The following is a 21,300-nucleotide window of genomic DNA, read 5'->3' on the forward strand; positions in this document are numbered from 1 at the left end:
TCTAGCAGGCCTGCACAAGGCATGAGTCCTAAACTGTCATGGAGGAAGAAGACTATTCAAGCAAAGAGGCCATGGACTCGCAGATTTGGGATTATCACATTATTAGTATTATGTTCATGTGCAAGATGAAGTATTTCCTGCTCAATTGTGTAAAACCCTGTAATTGAGGAAAGCACTGACTATAGACATACTACTTGGGTTATTATTATATAGCAGGCTAATGAACCTGCTGAGTATCAGAATTCTAGGCAAGAACCTCACTACATGGTAACTCACTAAACAAGATGTAAATAGCATCTGGCTTCATTAGGATTATAAGTGTTTCTTTGAAATGTTTTGAAATTAAATACAGAAGAAAATCAACTAAGTTTTTGCACTTAGTGATTGCAAGTGATAGACTGCTTCCTACTCATATAGAGGACTGTCTGTGTTCATTGTTCTCAAAAACTTCACAAGTTATAAGTTATCACATATGTCACTTCTCCTCTTAGCAAGTCTTTCATCTTTGGTGAAGATTTCTGTCCTTGGCTTGTGTGGGAAATTTCCAGGAACAGAAAGATACCTCAAATAATGCCTCGAAGTAATAAGATATCTAAATGATACATACTTATCAATTTGTTTCATTTCACAAAGTTTCCATTATGTAGGTATTATCATCTATTACATATTACTATCGTGTGTTCTCCATTCTGTAATTAGATGTAGGGCTAAAAATAATTGAAGTCATTAAACCACAAAATTATTAGGGTTCAATAATGTGACTGAACTCATTTTTGAGCACAAAAACCTTTCAGAGGGGCATCTTGCCTGACTTTACTATTATTGTTTCAAACTTTCTATGACTACCCTTCAAAAATGATTTCACAGTTTAGAAATCACTGTTTCAAAATGTTTTCATGGTGGTAGCATTATATACATTAAGAGATGATCAATATTTTGGAACCTGTCAAAAGTCATACTATTGGTTTACATGTGATTACACTGGGTAATAGAACTAAAGCAGAAATAAATTGTATTTATATTTCAAAGTATTTATTTTCTTATGAGAAACCTACACTACCTTGTGTCTAAATATTTCATAAATTAATAAACAGATGAGTACTTAAGACTGTCTGAACTTTTGCATCAGGAATTCATAGCCTGGGTGGCTTCAAATGACAGAAATGTAGTTTTTATAAAGCTGGAAGCTAGGAAGTCGAAGATCAAGGACTTGACAGATAAATATTTTAGTGAGGTTTCACTTTCTGGTTCAAAGAATATTGTCTTCACATAGTAGAAAATATTCTAGTGTTTTTATGAACTAATTTTCTCCCAAAGGCACCACCTTTCAGTAGAAGATTTCAATAGATGTGTTTCACGGGTCTCAAACCTTCACTATCTCCAAAGAGAATCTCAAAAGTTGTTTTATGCAACAAATTTGAAAGCAAACACTATCTAGAAACTAAGAATTTCAGAACTAGGGATATAGTTCAGTGGCAGCAGACATTTATATTATGCATGAAGTACTGGAATCAATCAATCACCAGCAAAACACACACACACACACACACACACACACACACAATTTGCATGCAAGACACCTCTAATTTTTATAAATTGTGAAGTCACTTAGTCACACCATATATTCCATGAAACGATTAACTGGATTGCCTGAAAAAGAAGAACCCAGGAGAAATCCCAAGAGTAAACTTCATTTCCAAGCCTTGTAACTCAGTCTCAATCTGGCATACTCCCAGAGATAAACCTCTTTAGAAATATACACAGCGGGGTCTCCCCACCCCCACCCCTAGAGCAGTCTCCCCCCTAGATCCACTGCCCTTTGGTGCAGACAGAAAGAACAAGTAGCAACTAAACAGGAGGAGAATGGCACTGAGGCAGATTTCCAGCAACAAGTGCTTCGGGGGGCTCCAGAATGTCTTTGAACATGACAGTGTTGAGCTGAAATGTAAAATGAGACTTGCTGTCTACCTGCCTCCACCGGCAGAGAGTGCAAAGTGTCCTGCACTCTACTGGCTGTCTGGTTTAACTTGCACAGAACAAAATTTCATAACCAGGTCTGGCTTTCAGCAAGCTGCCTCAGAACACGGCCTTGTCGTCATTGCTCCAGATACCAGTCCCCGTGGCTGCAACATTAAAGGAGAAAATGACAGCTGGGACTTTCGGCACTGGTGCGGGCTTCTACGTGAATGCCACTGAAGACCCCTAGAAAACAAATTACAGAATGTACTCTTACGTAACCGAGGAGATTCCACAACTCATAAATGCCAATTTCCCAGTGGACCCACAGAGGATGCCTATTTTTGGTCACTCCATGGGAGGCCACGGAGCTCTGATTTGTGCTTTGAAAAATCCTGGAAAATACAAATCTGTGTCAGCATTTGCTCCAATTTGCAACCCAGCGCTCTGTCCTTGGGGCAAAAAAGTTTTTAATGGATATTTGGGACCAGATGAAAGTAAATGGAAGGTGTATGATGCAACCTGTCTCATGAAGTCCTCTTCAGGTTCCCAGATTTACATACTAATTGATCAAGGAAAAGATGACGAGTTTCTTCCAAATGGGCAGTTACTCCCTGATAACTTCATAGCTGCCTGCACAGAAAAGAAAATTCCTGTTGTTTATAGGCTACAGGAGGGTTATGATCATAGCAACTACTTCATTGCAACCTTCATCACCGACCACATCAGGCACCATGCAAAATACCTGAATGCATGAAAACCTTCAGGTGGAAGAATCTCATCGGGATTATAAACCTTGGACCACATGGAATTGCTCAGTAAAAGATTTGGGGTTTCCTCTCAAAAGATCATCCTCCTGCAGTTGAATCACTTTTCTGAATAAAGATATCAAACTTTCAAAAAAAAAAAAAAGAAATATACACAGCGCCAACCAGAAAGATTTGGTACAGCAGTGTGCAGAGAAAATACAGAAGAACAAATAAAATTTAGGAGTCACTCCATCTTTTATCACAGGAAGATCAGAATCTCTGAATATTTGCCCATCTTATAATCTAATCTCTTTTTATAAAAGAATAACTTTCAAATGCATGTTAGGCAATACATTTATTTTATTACTTTTCAAAGAAAATATTGACCCATTCACGTATCTTAGATTAATCTGATTTTGGAGTCATGAATAATCTAAAATGAAGCTGTTAAATACTCACTATACATAATTTTCATGCAGCAATATATAATTACATTTATATGATAAAAGATTGTCAAAGTCAAGAAGATATGAGTAAAAATGATATGCACAATTCTGGTATATTTATTTTTTTGAACTCACATATATATGATTTTATCAATAACATTGTTAAGAACATATACAACATCTATGTTCAAAACTAATGATTCAAATTTGAAAGGAATAAAGCAAAACAAAATACATCTTTTATCTTAACTAAGAAAAACTATAACTGTCTATTCTTCAATTCCATCAAAGACTCCAGAAGGTTATACTACCTAAATGAACAAGAAATGCATTTTAAGCAACTTCCAAAACTCTAGATTGACAGAGACATCTTGCTGCCTGGACAGTCACCCAAAGATCTTCTGTAACATTGGAGCAGCCATCATCAGCCTACAAGCCAATAGTATTTGGCAAACTTTTCAATAAAGCAGGAAATTTCAAAGACAGTTCTGCCTATATGGGCAGTTTTTCAGTCACTTTCTCCTGTGTCCTGTAGAATGTCTGGCAGACACTTTCATGAAGGAGGAACCCTAAACGACTGTCTCACCTTCTTTAGACAACTTCAGCAGTCATTTTTCTGTGGTTCACACATGTCCAGTTCATACAACATACCATTAAGCAGTCCAGGCAACTGCAGTGTCAATATTTGGGTATTTAGACATAGCTCACTCTAACCTTCTTCCTGCTTTTTTGGGGGAAGAGTAATTTATGGGGTTTACAGAGACCATTGATGAGTCTGAGTCTACCAAACTACGTTAGTCTGGATGGAATCCACAGGTTCTCACCCTCTGTGGAAGCAAAATAAGAACCTCTTTTCCAAAGCAACATATCCTTAGACACAAATTTTGAAGTCAAGGTACCTTTAAGGTATATATGTTGATTTAGCTTAGCAGCCTGCACAACTAAATGTGTCTCTCTCTCTATTTGGCTCATTCACACTTTTAAAAAATTCAGAGAAAACACAACAATGTTTATAATCCAGATTCTGTGTGTTTTCTATCTTTATGTGGCTTATTTTTCTTTATTCCTTCATCTATGACTATCTGTGCTGTCTCTTTAAAGACTGTTTTATCTTTTTTATGTTCTTGTTCTTCATTCTCTCAAGCCTACATACATTTTTAAACACACTGTGACCCGTTCAGTGGTTTATTTCTGTGTGAATCTATCTGTATTGCACATCTGTAAATTATTTTCTGACCAGGAGTGCTTTTTCTTAATGATAAGCAGGTGTGGCTAGGAACAAGTAAGTGGTACTGCCTGTTGGCTCTGCCCAGTCCAACGTGAATAAGGCATGTTTGCTGCTTCTAAGAGACATGCACATTGCCCCAGCTCCAGGGTCACAGCAGGTCTGTGTCACCATTAAGCAATTGTAACAAACTGCTCACAGACCCCATTTAAGTGCTCAGTATCCTGAAAGAGTCAGACTTCATGCTGCCAGCACAAACCAGGAAGCTACTATTTCTTATGCTGAGTCAGTAAGATTGTCTTAAAGGAGTCGTGGTGCCCCTTCTTGCCCCGAGAAAACAGAACCTATCTGAAAAAAAATTTTGTTACCAAGAAGCTGTATTTGGCTCCTGTTTTTGTGAGTCTAGAAGCCTTTCTCGTAATGCTTTCTTAGACTATATGTGGAAATTCTTTCGCCATGCTGGCATGCCATTTTGTAGTCAGAAACTGCTTGGTCGATTTTCTGGATGCCCAGATCCAAAATAATCACTCAAACTATATCAATTAAATCACTACTTGAAAAGTCATTTAAGCGTATTGCAAGCTAAAACTTAAACATCTTAAATTAACCTATTTTTATTAATTTTGGTATTGTGGCATAGCTGTGGCTTATGGGGCAAAGTTCTTGCATCTGGCATTTCTGACAGCTATATGGCTTCTCATTGACTCCACCTACTCTCCCTTGCTCTAATTGTTTGAAATTCCCACCCTGGCCTTTTCTGCACTGCAAGAGGACCAAAGCAGCTCTTTATTAACCAGTGGTATTCACAGCATACAGAGGGGAATCCCATATAGTCTCTCTTTGAGTTTCTGTTCTGGGTTCCTTCAATGGTGGTCTCCATTGAAGAAGTGTGAGCCAAAGAAGTCCTTTCCTTCTGAACTTGCTTTTTGGTCCTAATGATTTGTTGCAGTAATAGAAACACTAAGTGAAGAAAGGCACTCTTCACGCTACCAAAAGAGAAATGCAAACACCAACAACACGACAAAATTTGAACAACAATATGTCCTGCCTGCAATGGATTCTAGGGTAGTGGTAGTACTGAACTAGTGGGAGTAGCCAACAGGTAACTGATTCACCTAAAGCCCAATCCACGAGATGGAACCCATGCCGGACATTGCTTGGGTGACCAAGAACCAGAGACTAGATATCGCAGGGACCCATGGTAAAAACAAATAACACTAGTCCTAAAAAGGAAATAAATGTAATGTAAATGACTCCTGATGATATGCTGCTATCCTCATACAACAGGGCCTTATTTGGCTATTCTCAGAGAAAATCCTTCCTGCCACAGAAAGGGTCATATGCACAGAGAGGGTGGCAGAGACAATTCTTGAAACACACATTTCTAAAGAGGATGTCTCCATTAAATCCCTCTCTTCAGAACACAGGGAACCCTGTGAAAGAGGAGACAGAAAGAGTGTAAGAATCAGCAGGGGTGGAGGACATCAGGAGAACAAGGCCCTCAAAATCAACTGAACAAGGCTTACATGAACTCCTACAGACAGAAGCAGCAAGTACAATGTCTCCTCTGGCCTGCAATAAGTCCTCTGTGTATATAGTATAGCATTTAGAATTATATTTTTATGAGACTCCTGAGAGTGTGATAGAGTAGGTCCCTGACTATTGTGCCTGCTAGTGGGGCTCTTTGCCTACTGTTGGGTTGTCTGGTCTGTCAGGGTCTAACCAACATAAACTATCTCTCTGGACTGGCATGGCAGCCTCGGAATAATTGTGACACAGTTCACACAGCAATATTGAAAGGCAGTCTCAGGGTTCATTCAAATCCTGAAGATCACCTGCATTTATTCTCAAAACAGTTTTTATCTCCCAAGGTGAACTGAGAGGGAAGTTCATTAGCATTCTATTTCCAGGGTAGCAGGACTAAAGTCACATCTGCATCTCTGTCATTACCTTGGAATTAACACCTCTTCCCAGACAGTCCTCATAATTACAAAGAAGGAGCAGAACAACATCAGGGCATCCTGACCTCAGGGGACAGCCAGTCCGGAAAGTACTTTTAGCACCTCAGCTGCTATTGTGGCTTGAGATCCTGGCTGCCAATACAAGTGTGGCATGTATACTACTTAACCACAATTCACTCTCTCCTACCAGGACATCCATCATCTAATCTGGTGCCCCATAAGATCACATCCAAAACTGCCTCCAGCTATTCCTGTAGTTTGCATTCTCCCTGGGCCTAGGTCTCTCTGCTGGGATATGACAGCGTTAATTCCCTTTCCCTGCAAGGCAGCAGCTATGACCATTCCCTGTGTATATGATTGGCCAATATCCGAGCAAATGTGGATATAATCTGCAATGGTACCCTGCTTTTTAAAAGGTCTTAGAGCTGCCTTACATACAGCATTACTGTTCTCAAAGTCTAACTGTTTAACTTTTAACTGCCCTGCTTCTGTGTCTCCAATCAACCTATGAGATGCCTGTGTTAGTCTGGAAACAAAGTCCTGAGCTAGTTCATCTTGTCCCTGTCTTATACCAGATAACTCCTCAATCTGTTCTTTTGACGATGGAAGTCTAATCCAGGCCTTCTTGGCCACTGAAGTAATTTCGGCATATGCTGCTATATCCAATTCTAACCACTGATCTCTTCCTGGGTAAGGTTCCTCACTGGCAAGCATTTCATATGAAATAGGAATCTAATGAGCTCTGCTTCTCTCAGCTGTGGCCTGACATTGGTTTGAAAATTCAGTTTTCCACGATAGCTGTCTCCTCCTGACAGGCAAGCCTTGGCTATCTGCTTCTAATCTGCTTGTGGCATAGCTTCTACAGCTATATTCTCTAACAGCAACTGTGTAAAAGGAGCCATGGGGCCGCACTGAGCACAAGCAGTTTTTAATTCTTTGAGTAACTTAAATGATATGGGAGTATGTATCCTAAGCAAGTTTCTTTGCACATCTCTTTGCCCTATTATGGGAAAGAATGGAAACCCTTGCATTTCTTCCCCTCTGCTAGTCGTTTCTCTAACACAAGATTGTAGAGGAAATTCACTGCTATTGTTATGCATCTGCTTCACTTTTGGAGTGCTTTGTATTGTAGGCGAGTCTAAATCAGCTATTATGGTAAGAAGAGAATTACTCTTCTGACAAGAGGCCTGGATCTCCATAGATCCTAGTCTGTGCGATAGCGAGTTTATCATCCTTCTCAAGCCTTTTCATTCCTTCTGAACCTTATTATTCTGTTCCTGTCTCTCAGCATTGCTGGTTGCTAGTAAGGGAGATGAAGACTCCCTTTTACAATCTAAATCATTAGTCTCTGACTGATTGCAACTACTCTGTTCTGTAAAAGCATCTAGCAACTCCTCAGGTGGTGTGGATGGAACTATCTCCTGCTGGTCAGGATTTAAGTCCAACCTTTCCTGTATTAGCATCCAGAAATGCTTTCTGGTCCACAATTACAATAACATTGGTAAATCTTTATCCTTACTTCTTTCCATGAACCAACATCTATGATTCTGAACTCAGAAAACCGAGGGCTTATCTCCTCTATAAATTCTAAAAATTCCTTTATCTGATGTTGCTGTATTCTCTCTCTTCTCTCCTTTAATATATCTCCAATCAACTGTATAGCCATTTAATTGCTTTTTCCTTGCCCCATATTTCTATATTTACAAATTTTACTCCCGATATTACTGTCCCGCTTTATCCTATGCTTCCTTAAATTCTATTCTTCAGTGCTCATTATTCACATGTCGACCTGTGTTGCAGTTTTCCCTCGTGGATTCTTCACATTCTCCTCCGTACTTCTAGTCCCTTCTCCAGCATTTCTCGGGGTTCAGCACTCAGTCCAATGTTACAGGCATCACTATGTCGGGGTCCAACTCCAACATAAACTAAACTTCTGGCCTGGTATGGAGGTGCGGGAATAATTGAGACACAGGTCACACAGCAAAATCAGAAGGCAGTCTCAGGGTTCAATTCAAATCCTGAAGATCGCCCGCATTTATTCTCAAAACAGTTTTTGTTTCCCAAGGTGAACTGAGAGGGAAGTTCATTAGCATTCTATTTCCAGGGTAGCAGGACTAAAGTCACAGCCACAGCTCTGTCAGTAGCTTGGAATTAACACCTCCTCCCAGGAGGTCTTCATAATTACAAAGAAGGAGCAGAACAACATCAGCATATCCTGACCTCAGGATACAGTCAGTCTGAAAGTGCTTTCAGCACCTCAGCTGCTGTCGTGGCTTGAGATCCTGGCTGCCAATACAATGCAAAAATAAGTGGCCTGTGTAATATGGTCCTACACTGGTCCAGCCTCAATGTGATAATTTTTGTTTTTTCTTATTATAGCTTATTTTCTTATTTGGTTGTTAACTCTTGGACGTCTATTTTTTTCAAATAGGAGACAGAAATGGAGTGGGACCTGAGGGGAGAGAAGTTGGAAGCAGAACTGGGATTAATGAAGGGAGGGGAAAATGTAATTAGGATGTTTCACTTTAGAAAAGAATCTATTTTTAACTTTAAAAGAAAAAATAAGTTGTTTTCATTGGCATAAGGGTTCCCAGGGCCCTGAACTAGTTGACTTTCATGGACACTGGGTGAGAGGAATCACATACAAATAAGAGTTCACATTTATTGGTTAGCTGGAATAATAATGATGATACAATGTGTACCTGGTAATAAGAGTTTATATAATCCTTTAAGAAAGATTTTCAACACAGCATTGGAACTGGTTTAGTAAGTAAGTGGTAATGGCAGCTATGCCAGATTAACAATGCTCCTTCCTCAAGATGTGCATGGTAAAAGAAATGCCAGATAACCAATGTTCTAATCCCAAGACGTGCATGGTAAGAGGATGAGAAGACAGTACAAACTGCAATTCTGATTTCCATACATATGTTATGCACTGTTCACGAACTAGATAGATAGATAGATAGATAGATAGATAGATAGATAGATAGATAGATAGATAGATAGATTGATGGAAGTATGGATAGATGGATGGATGCATGCATCATTGCATACCTAGCTAGCTACATATATACATACATGCATGTATACATGGTAGATAGATGTACAAACACATATTTAGATATGATGATAAACTAAACACAAAAATATAGTGCTCTACTCAGACCCACACTGAGCATGACTTACTACTCCCATTTGATGCACAAAGAATGAGGATTCAAACTACAAAGTCTTCTAAACACATACAAAAGCCACACAATGTCCATTTGATGCACAAATATGTGATTAGGAACTGGGCTTTCTTTAGTTTCTGACTCTTGTCAGGAATTACACCCTTGAACTCTTCCTCAGACTTTGGTCTTAATTCATTTACTACTGTGTGCTAACTGATATTTCTAATCCACTGGACAGTAATACTGTTGAAGATTTTTATTCTGCTGCTGATATTTCATTGTACACCCTCAGTTCTAAGATGTTTAAAATACAAAGTTTTATAAACAAAGGGGAAATTTAGCAAAATAAAAGGATCAATGAACCACAAGAGATATTACAAAGACAGTAGGCAGTGACAAAGTTCTTACTACCTAACTAAAAACAAAAATACACCATGGAGTATTATTCATTATTTAAAAACAACAGAATCACAGCATATTTAGGCAAATGGATGTAATGAGAAAAAAATCATCTTGAGTGAAGCAATCCTGACCCAGAAAGACAGACATGGTATGTACTCACTTCTAAGTGAATATTAGTTGTACAGTAAAGGATAATCTTGCTAAGGTACATCTTTTTAAGACACATCAGTAAGAAAGAAAGCTTCCAAATTGCATAAAATTAACCTAGCATCTGGTGGAAAAATGAACACCACAGAGGAAATAATTTTGCACATAAAGTTTATATTCTTGGCAATATTGGTTAAAATGATTACATTTGTAAAGTAGAATTACATAATGGTATGTCTTTGAAACAAAAAGTTAGAAGATATGCATACATTGTGATTTCCAAACAAACTTGAACATGTGAGACATTTAAGCAATTGGTTGCTGGATTTTAATGCCAGTAGATGATAAACATACCAAGAAAATATCAATATAAACTTAAAAGAAAACAATAACACCAATAAGTGAACAACAATAAAAACAACAACAACAAAGTATCCATATCATCTGTGGCATCTTCAGGAGAATATGCAGTTATCTGAACATTGTTCCAAGAACGTAGCTAGTGTGGGCTTCTTTTTCAGCCTCCAGGTTACTGTTTAGCCATTCAGTTCAGGGCACTAAAGATGGAACCACTCCATTTCTGAAGTTGTGATGGATGCCCTGAAGACTGATGGCTGTTTTCCAGACTCTCCTTGCTACACTTGAGCTCTAAGACCTCCAGCCTGAAGGGAGAAATATTATGTTGATTAGCAGAAGTGTGCCCAAGACTTCTTGTCCAACTCATGTACATGAGATGAGTCTTTGAGCAGAGTGGAAATGTCAGACACCTGCTTGGAGAGAAGGAAAAACTAGAGGCCTTTGGATAAGAATGTTAGTATAGACACTTTACATAGGAGACAAGGAAGATCTGAAATTCTCTTGGCCAGATGTGGAGTTTGAATACTCAATTAAAGGGAAAGAGTATGCGGAGACACCTTTGGTGAATGGGAGCACTATGGAAAACCTTATATTCAGACCTTGAACGCCCCCCAACATAAGTCAGAAATATACTAATAGGGGCCAATTGGCAGAAGTGAGATGTTGGGGGAAGGGGGACAAGAGTGATGGAGAAAATACAAGGACCCCCAGGTCAGTTGGGAAATGTTTGAGGGCGTCTTGTGAGGAGTGTGGAAATCTGGGGGCTATTGTAAATATAGACTAACATGTTGGGTTGGGTAAAGCTTGAAATCAGCATACCCACTGCTGGACATGAGATCAAGGTCTCAGCCCAACTCATGCAGTGGAACACATTCTAGGAACTGCCTTATCAGCTTCTAGCTCTTCATCCGAGGTTGAACGTATGTCCACTGTAGAGAATGTGTGGTATGTGAGGCAGCAGTCTGAGTGGTCATCCAATAGTCTGCATGAGAGTCCCAAGCACGTTCTCCTTCTCAAGCAAATGCTCATCTGCTCAGATCTAGGTTTTAAATGATGAGGGCCACATTATATTGGTTTCTGCCTTGAGGTAGTGGAATCAGTTCTAGACATTACTTTCTATACTTTGGTCCTCATACTTTAAGCCTGGGTATTCTGAAGAAGTCATCAGTGAAGAATTAAAAAAATACTCTTTAAGCTCATGTTTGCATGTTGGAGGCCCCTGAATCAGAAGACGACAATATGAGGCACTCATTGGGCAGAAGGGCATATTTGAAGAAAACCATGGCTGTGTGAGATGATCTGAGGCCCACTGGTAAATCAGAGTCAGTAGACTGGAACTCCTTTAGACCCAATGGAATGATCTAAAACTCAATTACAGACCGAGTAAGTCACTCACACAGGGTCATATTCAGAAGATCTGAGAACCCTTTGCATGCTGGTTGACTCTACCTCTCTATTAAAACAGACAAGTCTGAGAACATTTTGGTCAGAAAAAAAAAAGAGCTGGTGAATACTTGGGAGAGGAGATAATGGAAAAGTCACTTCAGCAAGAGAAAGAGAATACTCTCTATAACATAAAGGCCTGCTTGTAGGGGTTTCTGTCCGGCCCAGTTCCCACAGTTGTTAGGTCCCAAATAATCACACAGAAGTCTACATTAATGATAAATTGATTGGCCCATAAACTCAGGCTTCGCATTAGCTCTTATAACATATATTAACCCGTTAGTCTTATCTATGTTAGCCGTACATGGCTCAGTACCTTTTACAGCAGTATAGGTCACATCCTGCTTCTTTGGTGGTCGGGGCAGGACTGGGAGGGAGCTTCCTTCTTCCCAGAATACTCCTATTCTCATTGCTCCACCTCTACTTTCTGTCTGGTTTTCCTGCCTATACTTCCTGCATGACTACCTGCCAATCAGTGTTTATTTAAAATATAATTGACAGGATATAGAATTGTCCCACACCAACTCTCAGAATTCTTGGGATAGGTGGGGCATATCCAGGTTCCCAGTGGGCAGAAGAAGAATTCCTGCTGTCACTTTTGGAGCAGGTGAAAGGTCCAAGACGCTCTAACTTAAAAGGAGGAGAGAGGAGCTCCCTAGAAGTGGATGAAATACTTTGAACCTCTCTTGGTTGTATGTCTGTAGCTCTATTGGGCAGAATCTGAAGGTCAAATGGTACCCTGAGAAAGAGAGGAAGTCCCAGGCACTCACTTCTTCATCAGCACCAAACTTGAAATCACAATCTAGACTACACATCTTCTGAATGTTCATGTCAGGCATGTCAGCAGTCATAGAAATCTTCTAAGAGACTGCATGACAGTAGTCTCTGGCTCAGTGTCCTTGTCTAGTAAAGGTTCATCCACACATTCCTCTTCATGTATGACAGGAATTCTCTGTCTAATAAACTAGAATGAAGGAAGTAGTCTCAGTTACCCTTATCTTGCTGTTCTTGTGATCAAGTACCTCAGTTCAGAGTGCACTGAGATCTCTTTAGTCAGGACAGTACTTTCTAGGCCTCGCAAATTGTAAGTTGTAGGTATGAAATCAACTGTGCACTTTCTTTGATCACACAAGGCAGGGCAGAAGCATTCTTTATTAATGTGGATGTCTCAGTCTCACTTGTAAGACTGACAACATCCTGGACCTTTGAACAGAAATGTAGAAGGAGCGGCGGGCTGCGTTCCTGGCACCCGGCCGCCCGCACGACTAGCTTTATCCGAAATAATTACATGGAGACTTTATTCTTTTAAACACTGCCTGGCCCATTAGTTCCAGCCTCTTATTGGCTAGCTCTTACATATTGATCTAACCCATTTCTAATAATCTGTGTAGCCCACGAGGTGGCTTACCAGGGAAGATCTTAACCTGCGTCTGTGTCCGGTGGGAGAATCATGGCGATTGCCCTGTCTCAGTTTCTTTCTCCCAACATTCTGTTCTGCTTACTCCGCCTATCTAAATTCTACCCTATCAGAGGGCCAAGCAGTTTCCTTTATTAGTTAACCAATGAAAGCAACAGATATGATACAAGACCCACCTCCATCACAGAAATGGAAAAGTTATTATGCCCTTCATCAAAGAAGTAATGTGGCAGACTCCATGGGATTAAGGAGAAATGTTGATGCACCCTGTATTTCAGAGACATTTTGTGAAAAGGTAAAAGTCTACACATATTTGTCTGAGGTATAAAGTTTATGGCAGTGTTCAATGAAATAGGAAATGCAATATCACATTGAATAAAAAGTAAATACCTTGTGGAACAGAGGAAGGTCCAATACTGCTTGATCAGCTTCCAAGTCTTTTTCAGTATTTAGAATATCCATACCATTTTGGGGCTAAGTGGAAGGCCTGGCAGTAATCATTGTACATTTTCCAAGTGGTTTGATGGTTAGCCTCAGTCTAAGAAGCATTTGGTGAGGTAAGATGAGCCTAAGGCTCCTTTGCTCAAAGGAGTATTGTCTTAGATTATACCCAGCAGGGAGAAATCTAGAAGCATTCCTAGACATTTTGGAATACAGAAGACATACATAGTCAATAGAAAAAGATCTATGTGTCTAGAAGAGATTGTAGCCCTTAGTCCCCCTTGGGCAAAAGAGGATATAATTCAGGTCACCTAGGTCTTTAAGAGAAAGTTTTCTTTTTCCCCCATATGAAGGGGGAAACCCAAATAATTATGAATAGAAGGGGAGTGTTGGAATCTATGATAGGCAGAGTGAGAGGCTCTGAATCCCCTTTGTGATGGCAAGACTTTTTCAGACATATGGATCAGAGGGCAGGAATTTGAGGGCCCTTGAACATAAGGAGCATAATGAAATGCCTCTCAGATGATGTATTGGAGGTGAAACATATTTAAGTAAAAGTAGATAGTAGGAGCTCTCCTTCAACAAAAAGTGAAATATTTAATCCTTCATAAGAGAGAGTTACTTTTGAAGGCCTTTTTGACTGGAATTGGAAAATCATGGGGCCTTGGACAGGAAGGTATGCTGTGTAGCCCCCTTGATTTTGCAGGTTAGATATCAGGCCCTCTTGGTTACAGAGTGTGCATTTGAAGTCTAATAGACAGAAACTAATGGTGTTTAAGAGTGGAAGACTTCAGTAGACTTAGAGAGAGTAGCAAAGTCACAAACCACTTAGTGGAACAAGGGTGTCCCAGTCTACCTTGTGCAGTGGATGAAGGACTATCATTGTGTCAAAGAAGATGCAAATGAGCAGAGAGATGAAGGAAACAACTTGATTAAAGATTCGAACAAGAAATTGAACAACTTGGATGAGAAATTCAATAAAGAGAAGAGATTCTTAAAAATAAAATCTCAGAGATAAAAAGCTCATTAAAAAAACCACAATGGACAGAGAAACCATGTCTTGAAAAATAAAACACACAAAAAACCCTCAGTGGAACGCATCACCAATACACTAGACCAAGTGGGAGAAAGATGTCCAGGATCTAAAGCATTCCACTCAGCTAGCAATAAAGAACAAATTAGGTGTTGACAGACGTTTCTGTCCCTCCCAATACCACAGCAGTTCAGTCCCAAATAAATACACAGATGTCTACATTAATTATAAATGGATTGGCCTATTAGCTCAGGCTTTTTATTATCTCTTATAACTTATATTAGCCCATTATTCTTGTCTGTGTTACTCACATGACTTGATGCCTTTTTTGGCGAGGCAGTCACATTTGCTTTCTCTGTGTCTGGGTGATGGGTACAGACTGAGTCCTCTTCCCAGTAGTCTCCTGTTCTCCTTGCCGTATCTCTACTTCCTGCCTGGTTGCTCTGCCTATACTTCCTGCCTGGCCATTGACCAAATCAGTGTTTATTTAAAATACAGTGACAGGATACCGACCATTCGTCCCACAGAAAATAGAAGTTGGAAATAGTCTGAGCTCACACTGATTGGGAGGCGGTGGTGCATGGCTTTATTCCCAGCACTTGAGAGGCAGAGGCAGGCAGATCTCAGTGAGTTTGAGACCAGCCTAGTCTACAAAGCAGTTTCCAGGAGAGCCAGGACTGTTACACAGAGAAACCCCCTCTTGAAAAACTAAAACAAAAACAAAAACAAAATGAGCCCACACTGATCTTGCAGAGGACCCAAGTTCTGTTCCTATAATCCATGTCAGTTAGCTCACAGCAGCCTCTAACTTGAGTACCCTTGGGGAATCTAATGCTCTCTTCTCTCTCTCTCTTTTTAAATTTGTTGTTGTTGGTGTTGTTGTTTGAGACAGGTTTCTCTGTGTAACCGCTCTGGCTGTCCTGGAACTCACTTTTTAGACCAGGCTAGGCTCAAACTCACAGAGATTCACCTGTCTATGCCACCTGAGTGCTGGGACTAAATGTGTGTGACATCACTGCCCGGCCTGATCATCTCTTCTAGATTCTATGAACACCCAGACACATGCACACAATTAAAAATAAAAATAACTCTTTGAAAAAGAGTAAGTAATCACTATTACAATTGTCAAGCCCTCTGTGGCATGATTATGTTGTGAAAACCATGAATTGCCAAGTGGTGGTAACGCACACCTTTAATCCCAGCACTCAGGAGGCAGAGGTAGGAGGATCTCTGTGAGTTTGAGATCAGCCTGGTCTACAAAGCAAGTTCTAGAACAGCCAGAGTTGTTACACAGAGAAACACTGTCTTGAGGGGGGGAAAGGAAAAAGAAAAGACAATCTTTGAATAAATTGAACATAATGAAGGCTGTCCAACAACCCAAAGGTCAGCATTCTATTGAATGGGGACATACTGAAAGCTGTTCTCTAAAATCAGAAGCGAAACAAAGATGAAACAAAAGACTTTTAGAACTGATAAATTTAGCAAAATAACAGAATATAAAGTGTGCACTCAAAAACCAATAGTTTTTACTATACACCAATAATCAATTCACTGAGAGAAAAAGATAGAAGAGTAAATCTTAGAACAATCTTCAAAACAATAAAGTACATAGTGATAAACTTAATCAAGTGGGAGAGAGACTTCCATAATGAAAGCCATAAAGTACTGAAGATAAAAGTGAAAGAATATGCTGGGTGTAGTAGCACACGCCTTTAATCCAGCATTGGAGAGGCAGAGAAGGGCCATTTTCTGGGAATCTGAGGACAGGACAGACTGGTGTACAGAGCCAATTCCAGGCCAGCCAGGAATTATGTAGGGAGACCCTGTGTCAAACAAACAACTGAAGAACAAATAAAAGTTGATAAATGATCAACATGGATCAGCAAAAATGATATTGTTAAAATGGTCATATTCCTGAAAGTGATCCTAAATTCAAGGCCAGCCTCAGTTACATAGTGAGTTTAAGGTCAACTTGCTTCATTGAGACTCACTCTGATAAATTAGTTAATTAATTAATAATTAAAATAATGTATGTATATATGGTGTGAATATAGAGGTAAAAGTGTTAATGGGAACAAGAGAGACTTACAAGAAGGGAAAAGTGAAAAAAAGGATGCTTAGGAGCATATGAGAAGAATATGCCTGATTTTTAATATAAACTTGTACAAAAACTGAAGAAAGAGTAAATTTGTCAGAATTCTAGAGGTCTAAATTATTAAGTATGCAACCATAGGTTTTAATCTTCATGAGTTTGGATTAGGCAGTAGCTTCTTATTTATGATATGAAAATAATAGTAAAAATGGTGAGTGAATTATGTTTCATCAAAGTCAAAGATGGTGGTGCTTCAGAAGGTACTCTCAAGGAAGCGATAATAGAAACAGCTAACAGAAGAAAATACTTACAAATCATGTGTTACGGTTCAAGATATGAAAGGCTCCCAAAGACCTCTAAACAGAATATCATGATTACACTACTGTTTTTGTAATTATAATAGCATGATAACCAATGTTAAGATATTTTTCAAACTGTATCAAAATATTTTTCTTATGGTTTGATCAAACTGAGACTCAAGTATGTTCCACTAGCATACAGGAATACACCCTGGTTTTCCTCTGTAGAATAATGCCAGCAGTTGAATGGTGGCCCCTAGTTTATTGTACAGGCCAAGTCTCCAGGGAGATTTGCAAATACTGAATTAAAAGTGGCAGCAGATATGAAATGAAGCCTGAGGGAAGGAAAAAATCTACACGGATCTCCTGGTAGTCATTACTCCCTCAAGATATTCTTGTAACGTAATTGCTCTGAGGGTTCCTGGACATTTCCTTGTTAGTCAAGAGGTAAACTGAAAGACTTCGCTGTTAAGCTTCATTGGAAATAGCTTGTTGCATGCTCATCCACATAAGCAGATTTGAATCTAAAAACTATTCTGTTGCCACTAAAAATTATAGATTGAAAGCCATTCTTTTCACGTCACACCGAATTTGCTATTTGTTTGCTTGGCAATGTTTCTATAGGCTAAACTGTAAGAATAAATTAAGGAACCCTACCTACACACAAATGGACTTGGTAAAAACATTTGTAGCACTAAAATTTGTCTTTTAAATTTCTTGACACCATGCTTCTGATTGATGCAACATGCAAACTGCCTCTTCCTAAACTCAGTGTTTGAGATCTATTTTTTTAAAGTTTTTTAGAGACAAGCAGCAGCCAGGTTGTTTTTTTTCTCCCCCCAAATTTATTTATTTTTTGTTGTTTTTTGTTTGTTTTGAGACAAGGTTTCGCTATAGATTTGGAGCCTGTCTTGGAACTACCTCTATAAACCAGGCTGGCCTCGACTCACAGAAATCTGCCTACCTCTGCCTCCCGAGTGCTGGGACTAAAGGTGTGTGCCACCACCGCCCGGCTCCCCCAAAACTTAAACATTCTACCCAGGAAACCCAGTATATAGCGTGTGTGTGTGTGTGTGTGTGTGTGTGTGTGTGTGTGTGTTTTGTGTTCATGGCCCGGGCTGCATGTGGAGATCAGAGAACACTTGAGGAAGTCTGTTCTCCCCTACCATGTGGGTCCCAGTGATGGCCCTTACCATATTGAGCCATCTCTCAGGCCTGGAATCCTTATTTAACTTGCTGAAGGTGCCAAAAGCAGAATCACTTGGGTTGCAGATTTTACCTTGAAACTTTTCTGCCCACACCAAAGGAAAAGGTAGAAATGATATGAAATAGTGTTTAAAATTTAAAAGACACGGGGCAGTGGTGGCACATGCCTTTAATTCCAGGCAGAGGCAGGCGGATCTCTGTGAGTTCGAGGCCAGCCTGGTCTACAAGAGCTAGTACCAGGACAGGCTCCAAAGTTACAGAGAAACCCTGTCTCGAAAAAAACCAAAAAATAAATAAATAAAAATAAAAATAGTAAATAAATAAATAAAAGACATGATTTAGATAATGATTATGTAAACCGTATTTTGGCAAGTGTTTTTCTTGCAAAATTTGAAGAAGCCAGGGGTAGTGGCACTCGGGAGGCAGAAGAAGGTGAATCACTGAATTCAAAGCCAGCCTGGCCTACAGAGGGGGTTCCACGACAGCCAGAGCTAAAGAGAGAAACCCTAGCTCCAAAAAATAAATAAATAAATAAATACATACATAAATAAATAAAGAAAGAAAGAAAGAAAGAAAGAAAAATTAAAAAGAACTTTTTATAACTATAGGACTTTATAAGGCAGGAGTGACAAAGGAAAACAAAATTGTGTTTAAAACAAAGTGGTGGGTGCCATCAGTCAATGACTTAAAAAGTCGATTCAATTTCTCTTTTCTCTTAAAACGCGAAAGCTATGTCAAGTCCAGTGTTTTTAAAAACGGGTGCCTTTAATGTTTATTCGCAGGGAGATCTCGGAATTCCTGTTTGTGTGTGCTTAGCTACAATATAGAGCCGTAGTTTGGGGGGAGGGGTCAGTGTTCCCGCGGCCCCTTTCCGCTTTCCCAAGGCGGGCATCCAGTCTAGCAACGGAGCCTTCGAGGCTGCTCCTGGCGGCTCACACGCTAGCACCCACCATTGGCCCGGCGGCCGTCTGCAAGGTGCCCGGATGGACACGTTACCCATCAGGCAGTGCGTGCTGTTCTAATTCGCTCCTCTCGTCAGCGCAGCTCATTTGGCGCTGGAACTCCTTGGGGCGGTAACACCACCGCAGCAGCCCTGTGAGTGGAGGTCACCCTGTGTTTTCGCGCTCCTCCCTTTCCGCTCTTCCTCCCTGCCTCCTGTCCCCCTCGGCCCCCCTCCTCCGTCTCTTCCTCCTCCTGCTCCGCCTCCTCTGCCTCTTCCTCCTGCTGCTCCCGCTCCTCCTCCTTCTCTGAGCTCCGGAGGTCCTGCAGCGTCGTGGGTAAGCCTCCCCGCACCTCCCTGCCTCAAAGGCGAGGACAGCGGCAGCGGCGCACTCCGGGGCTGGGGTTCCCGTGGCTGTGGAGAGTAGGGACCCCGTGGCGCGATGGCGCGTGGCCCACCATCTTGTTTCGGTCCCGGGGAGAGGGGTGCTTTCGTAAAGGTCGCCTGGGTGACGCGGGGCTGGCACTGGCCGAGGTGACCCTGAGCGGCCGCCTCCGAGGCGAGGCCTCAACTGTCCCGGGGGGCCCTCGCGGGCCGGGCCGCGTGGGTCGCGGTCTACGGAGGCGGGGGGGGCTAGGGGGGTGGGGAAGACGGGACACGGACTCCATGCCTTTCCCGCTTTGCTTTCTCGAGAGCCCCTCCGTCTGGATTTTTGTTTGTTTGGTTTTTTTTGGGGGGGGGGGTTGTACATCGGATGTCTCTTTTGTACATTGGAGAACGAGGAGATCCTCCCAGCCGCTGGTCCCGGCCGCCTTGGGAAAGACTGGTGGACCCATCCGAACTTTCCAGAGGCCCTTTGCTTCTGCCCAACCCCTTTCCCTGGGTGGCCAGGAGTTTTTCCGTGCCGATCACCTTATTCTTCCCAAAGGGACTGCCCTCCTCGGCCACAGAAATCTTGCTCTATTTTGTTATTGTCTAGACTCTGGAGGATAAAAGCCCCGAGGGGAAAGACGTGGTCTTAGGCGTGATTTTCCTGTCAGTGATCTGTGTGGGTTTTTTTTTAGCGGTGGATGGGGCGAGCATCTCAATTCGGAGGAGAAAAACCTACCGCCAACATGGGAGTCCCCTCAATGCACCTCAAGTTTGAATTGTTCTCAGGAAGAAGTCTCAGTGACAAGGGAACCAGTTTCTTCCAAATGCGGGAGATTTTATCCAAGGACCTCTCTTTTGTTTGGAGGATTTGCTCATTTTTATTTTAAATCTGTGAGCTGGAGTTTTTTGCTTTTGTTGGTTGGGGTAGGATTATGAGTTTTAGTGCCTGTTAGTGGCACCCGTATTCGATACCTAAAAACATTTTTATTTATTTTTTATTTTAACTTAATTTTTCTTCTTTTTTTTATTGAGAAAAGGAGAAAAAAAACAAGTTTCCACCTCCTCCCAACCTCCCATTTCCCTCCCCCTCCCCCCACCTTTCTCCCCCTCCCCCCACCTTTCTCCCCCTCCACCCACCTTTCTCCCCCTCCCCCCACTCCTTTTCCCCTCCCTCTCCAGTCCAAAGAGCAGTCAGAGTTTTCTGCCCTGTGGTAAGTCCTAGGTCCTCCCCCCTCCGTCCATATCTAGGAAGGTGAACATCCACACTGGCTATGCTCCCGCAAAGCCAGCACATTAAGCAGGATCAAACCCCCCTGCCATTGTCCTTTGCGTCTCATCAGCCCTCATTGTTCGCCATGTTCAGAGAGTCCAGTTTTGTCCCATGCTTTTTCAGTCACAGTCCAGCTGGCCTTGGTGAGCTCCTAATAGATCAGCTCCACTGTCTCAGTGGGTGGGTGCACCCCTCGTGGTCCCGACTTCTTTGCTCATGTTCTCCCTCCTGCTCCTCATTGGGACCTTGGGTGCTCAGTCCAGTGCTCCAGTGTGGGTCTCTGTCTCTATCTCCATCCATCACCAGATGAAGGTTCTATGATGATATGCAAGATATTCGTCAGTATTGCTATAGGATAGGGTCATTTCAGG

At 41.1% G+C, this 21,300-nt stretch overlaps 1 protein-coding gene and 1 pseudogene across 2 annotated transcripts in view; both read left to right on the plus strand.

Annotated features, from left to right (window-relative positions):
- Window positions 1–1,806: 1,806 nt before the first annotated feature.
- Window positions 1,807–2,713, plus strand: LOC121441072 (annotated as a pseudogene).
- Window positions 2,714–19,553: 16,840 nt separating this feature from the next.
- Window positions 19,554–21,300, plus strand: part of Znf280c (zinc finger protein 280C) — a 57,795-nt gene continuing 56,048 nt past the window's right edge. For both annotated transcript variants that reach the window (XM_041642215.1, XM_041642216.1), the window contains exon 1: window positions 19,554–19,624. The gene's annotated coding sequence lies outside the window, so the exon portion shown is untranslated. The remainder of the gene's footprint in view (window positions 19,625–21,300) is intronic.

Source organism: Microtus oregoni, unplaced genomic scaffold, assembly GCF_018167655.1.
Source record: "Microtus oregoni isolate MIOR12 unplaced genomic scaffold, Mior012 000073F_001, whole genome shotgun sequence".
NCBI classification, from domain to species: Eukaryota; Metazoa; Chordata; class Mammalia; order Rodentia; family Cricetidae; genus Microtus; species Microtus oregoni.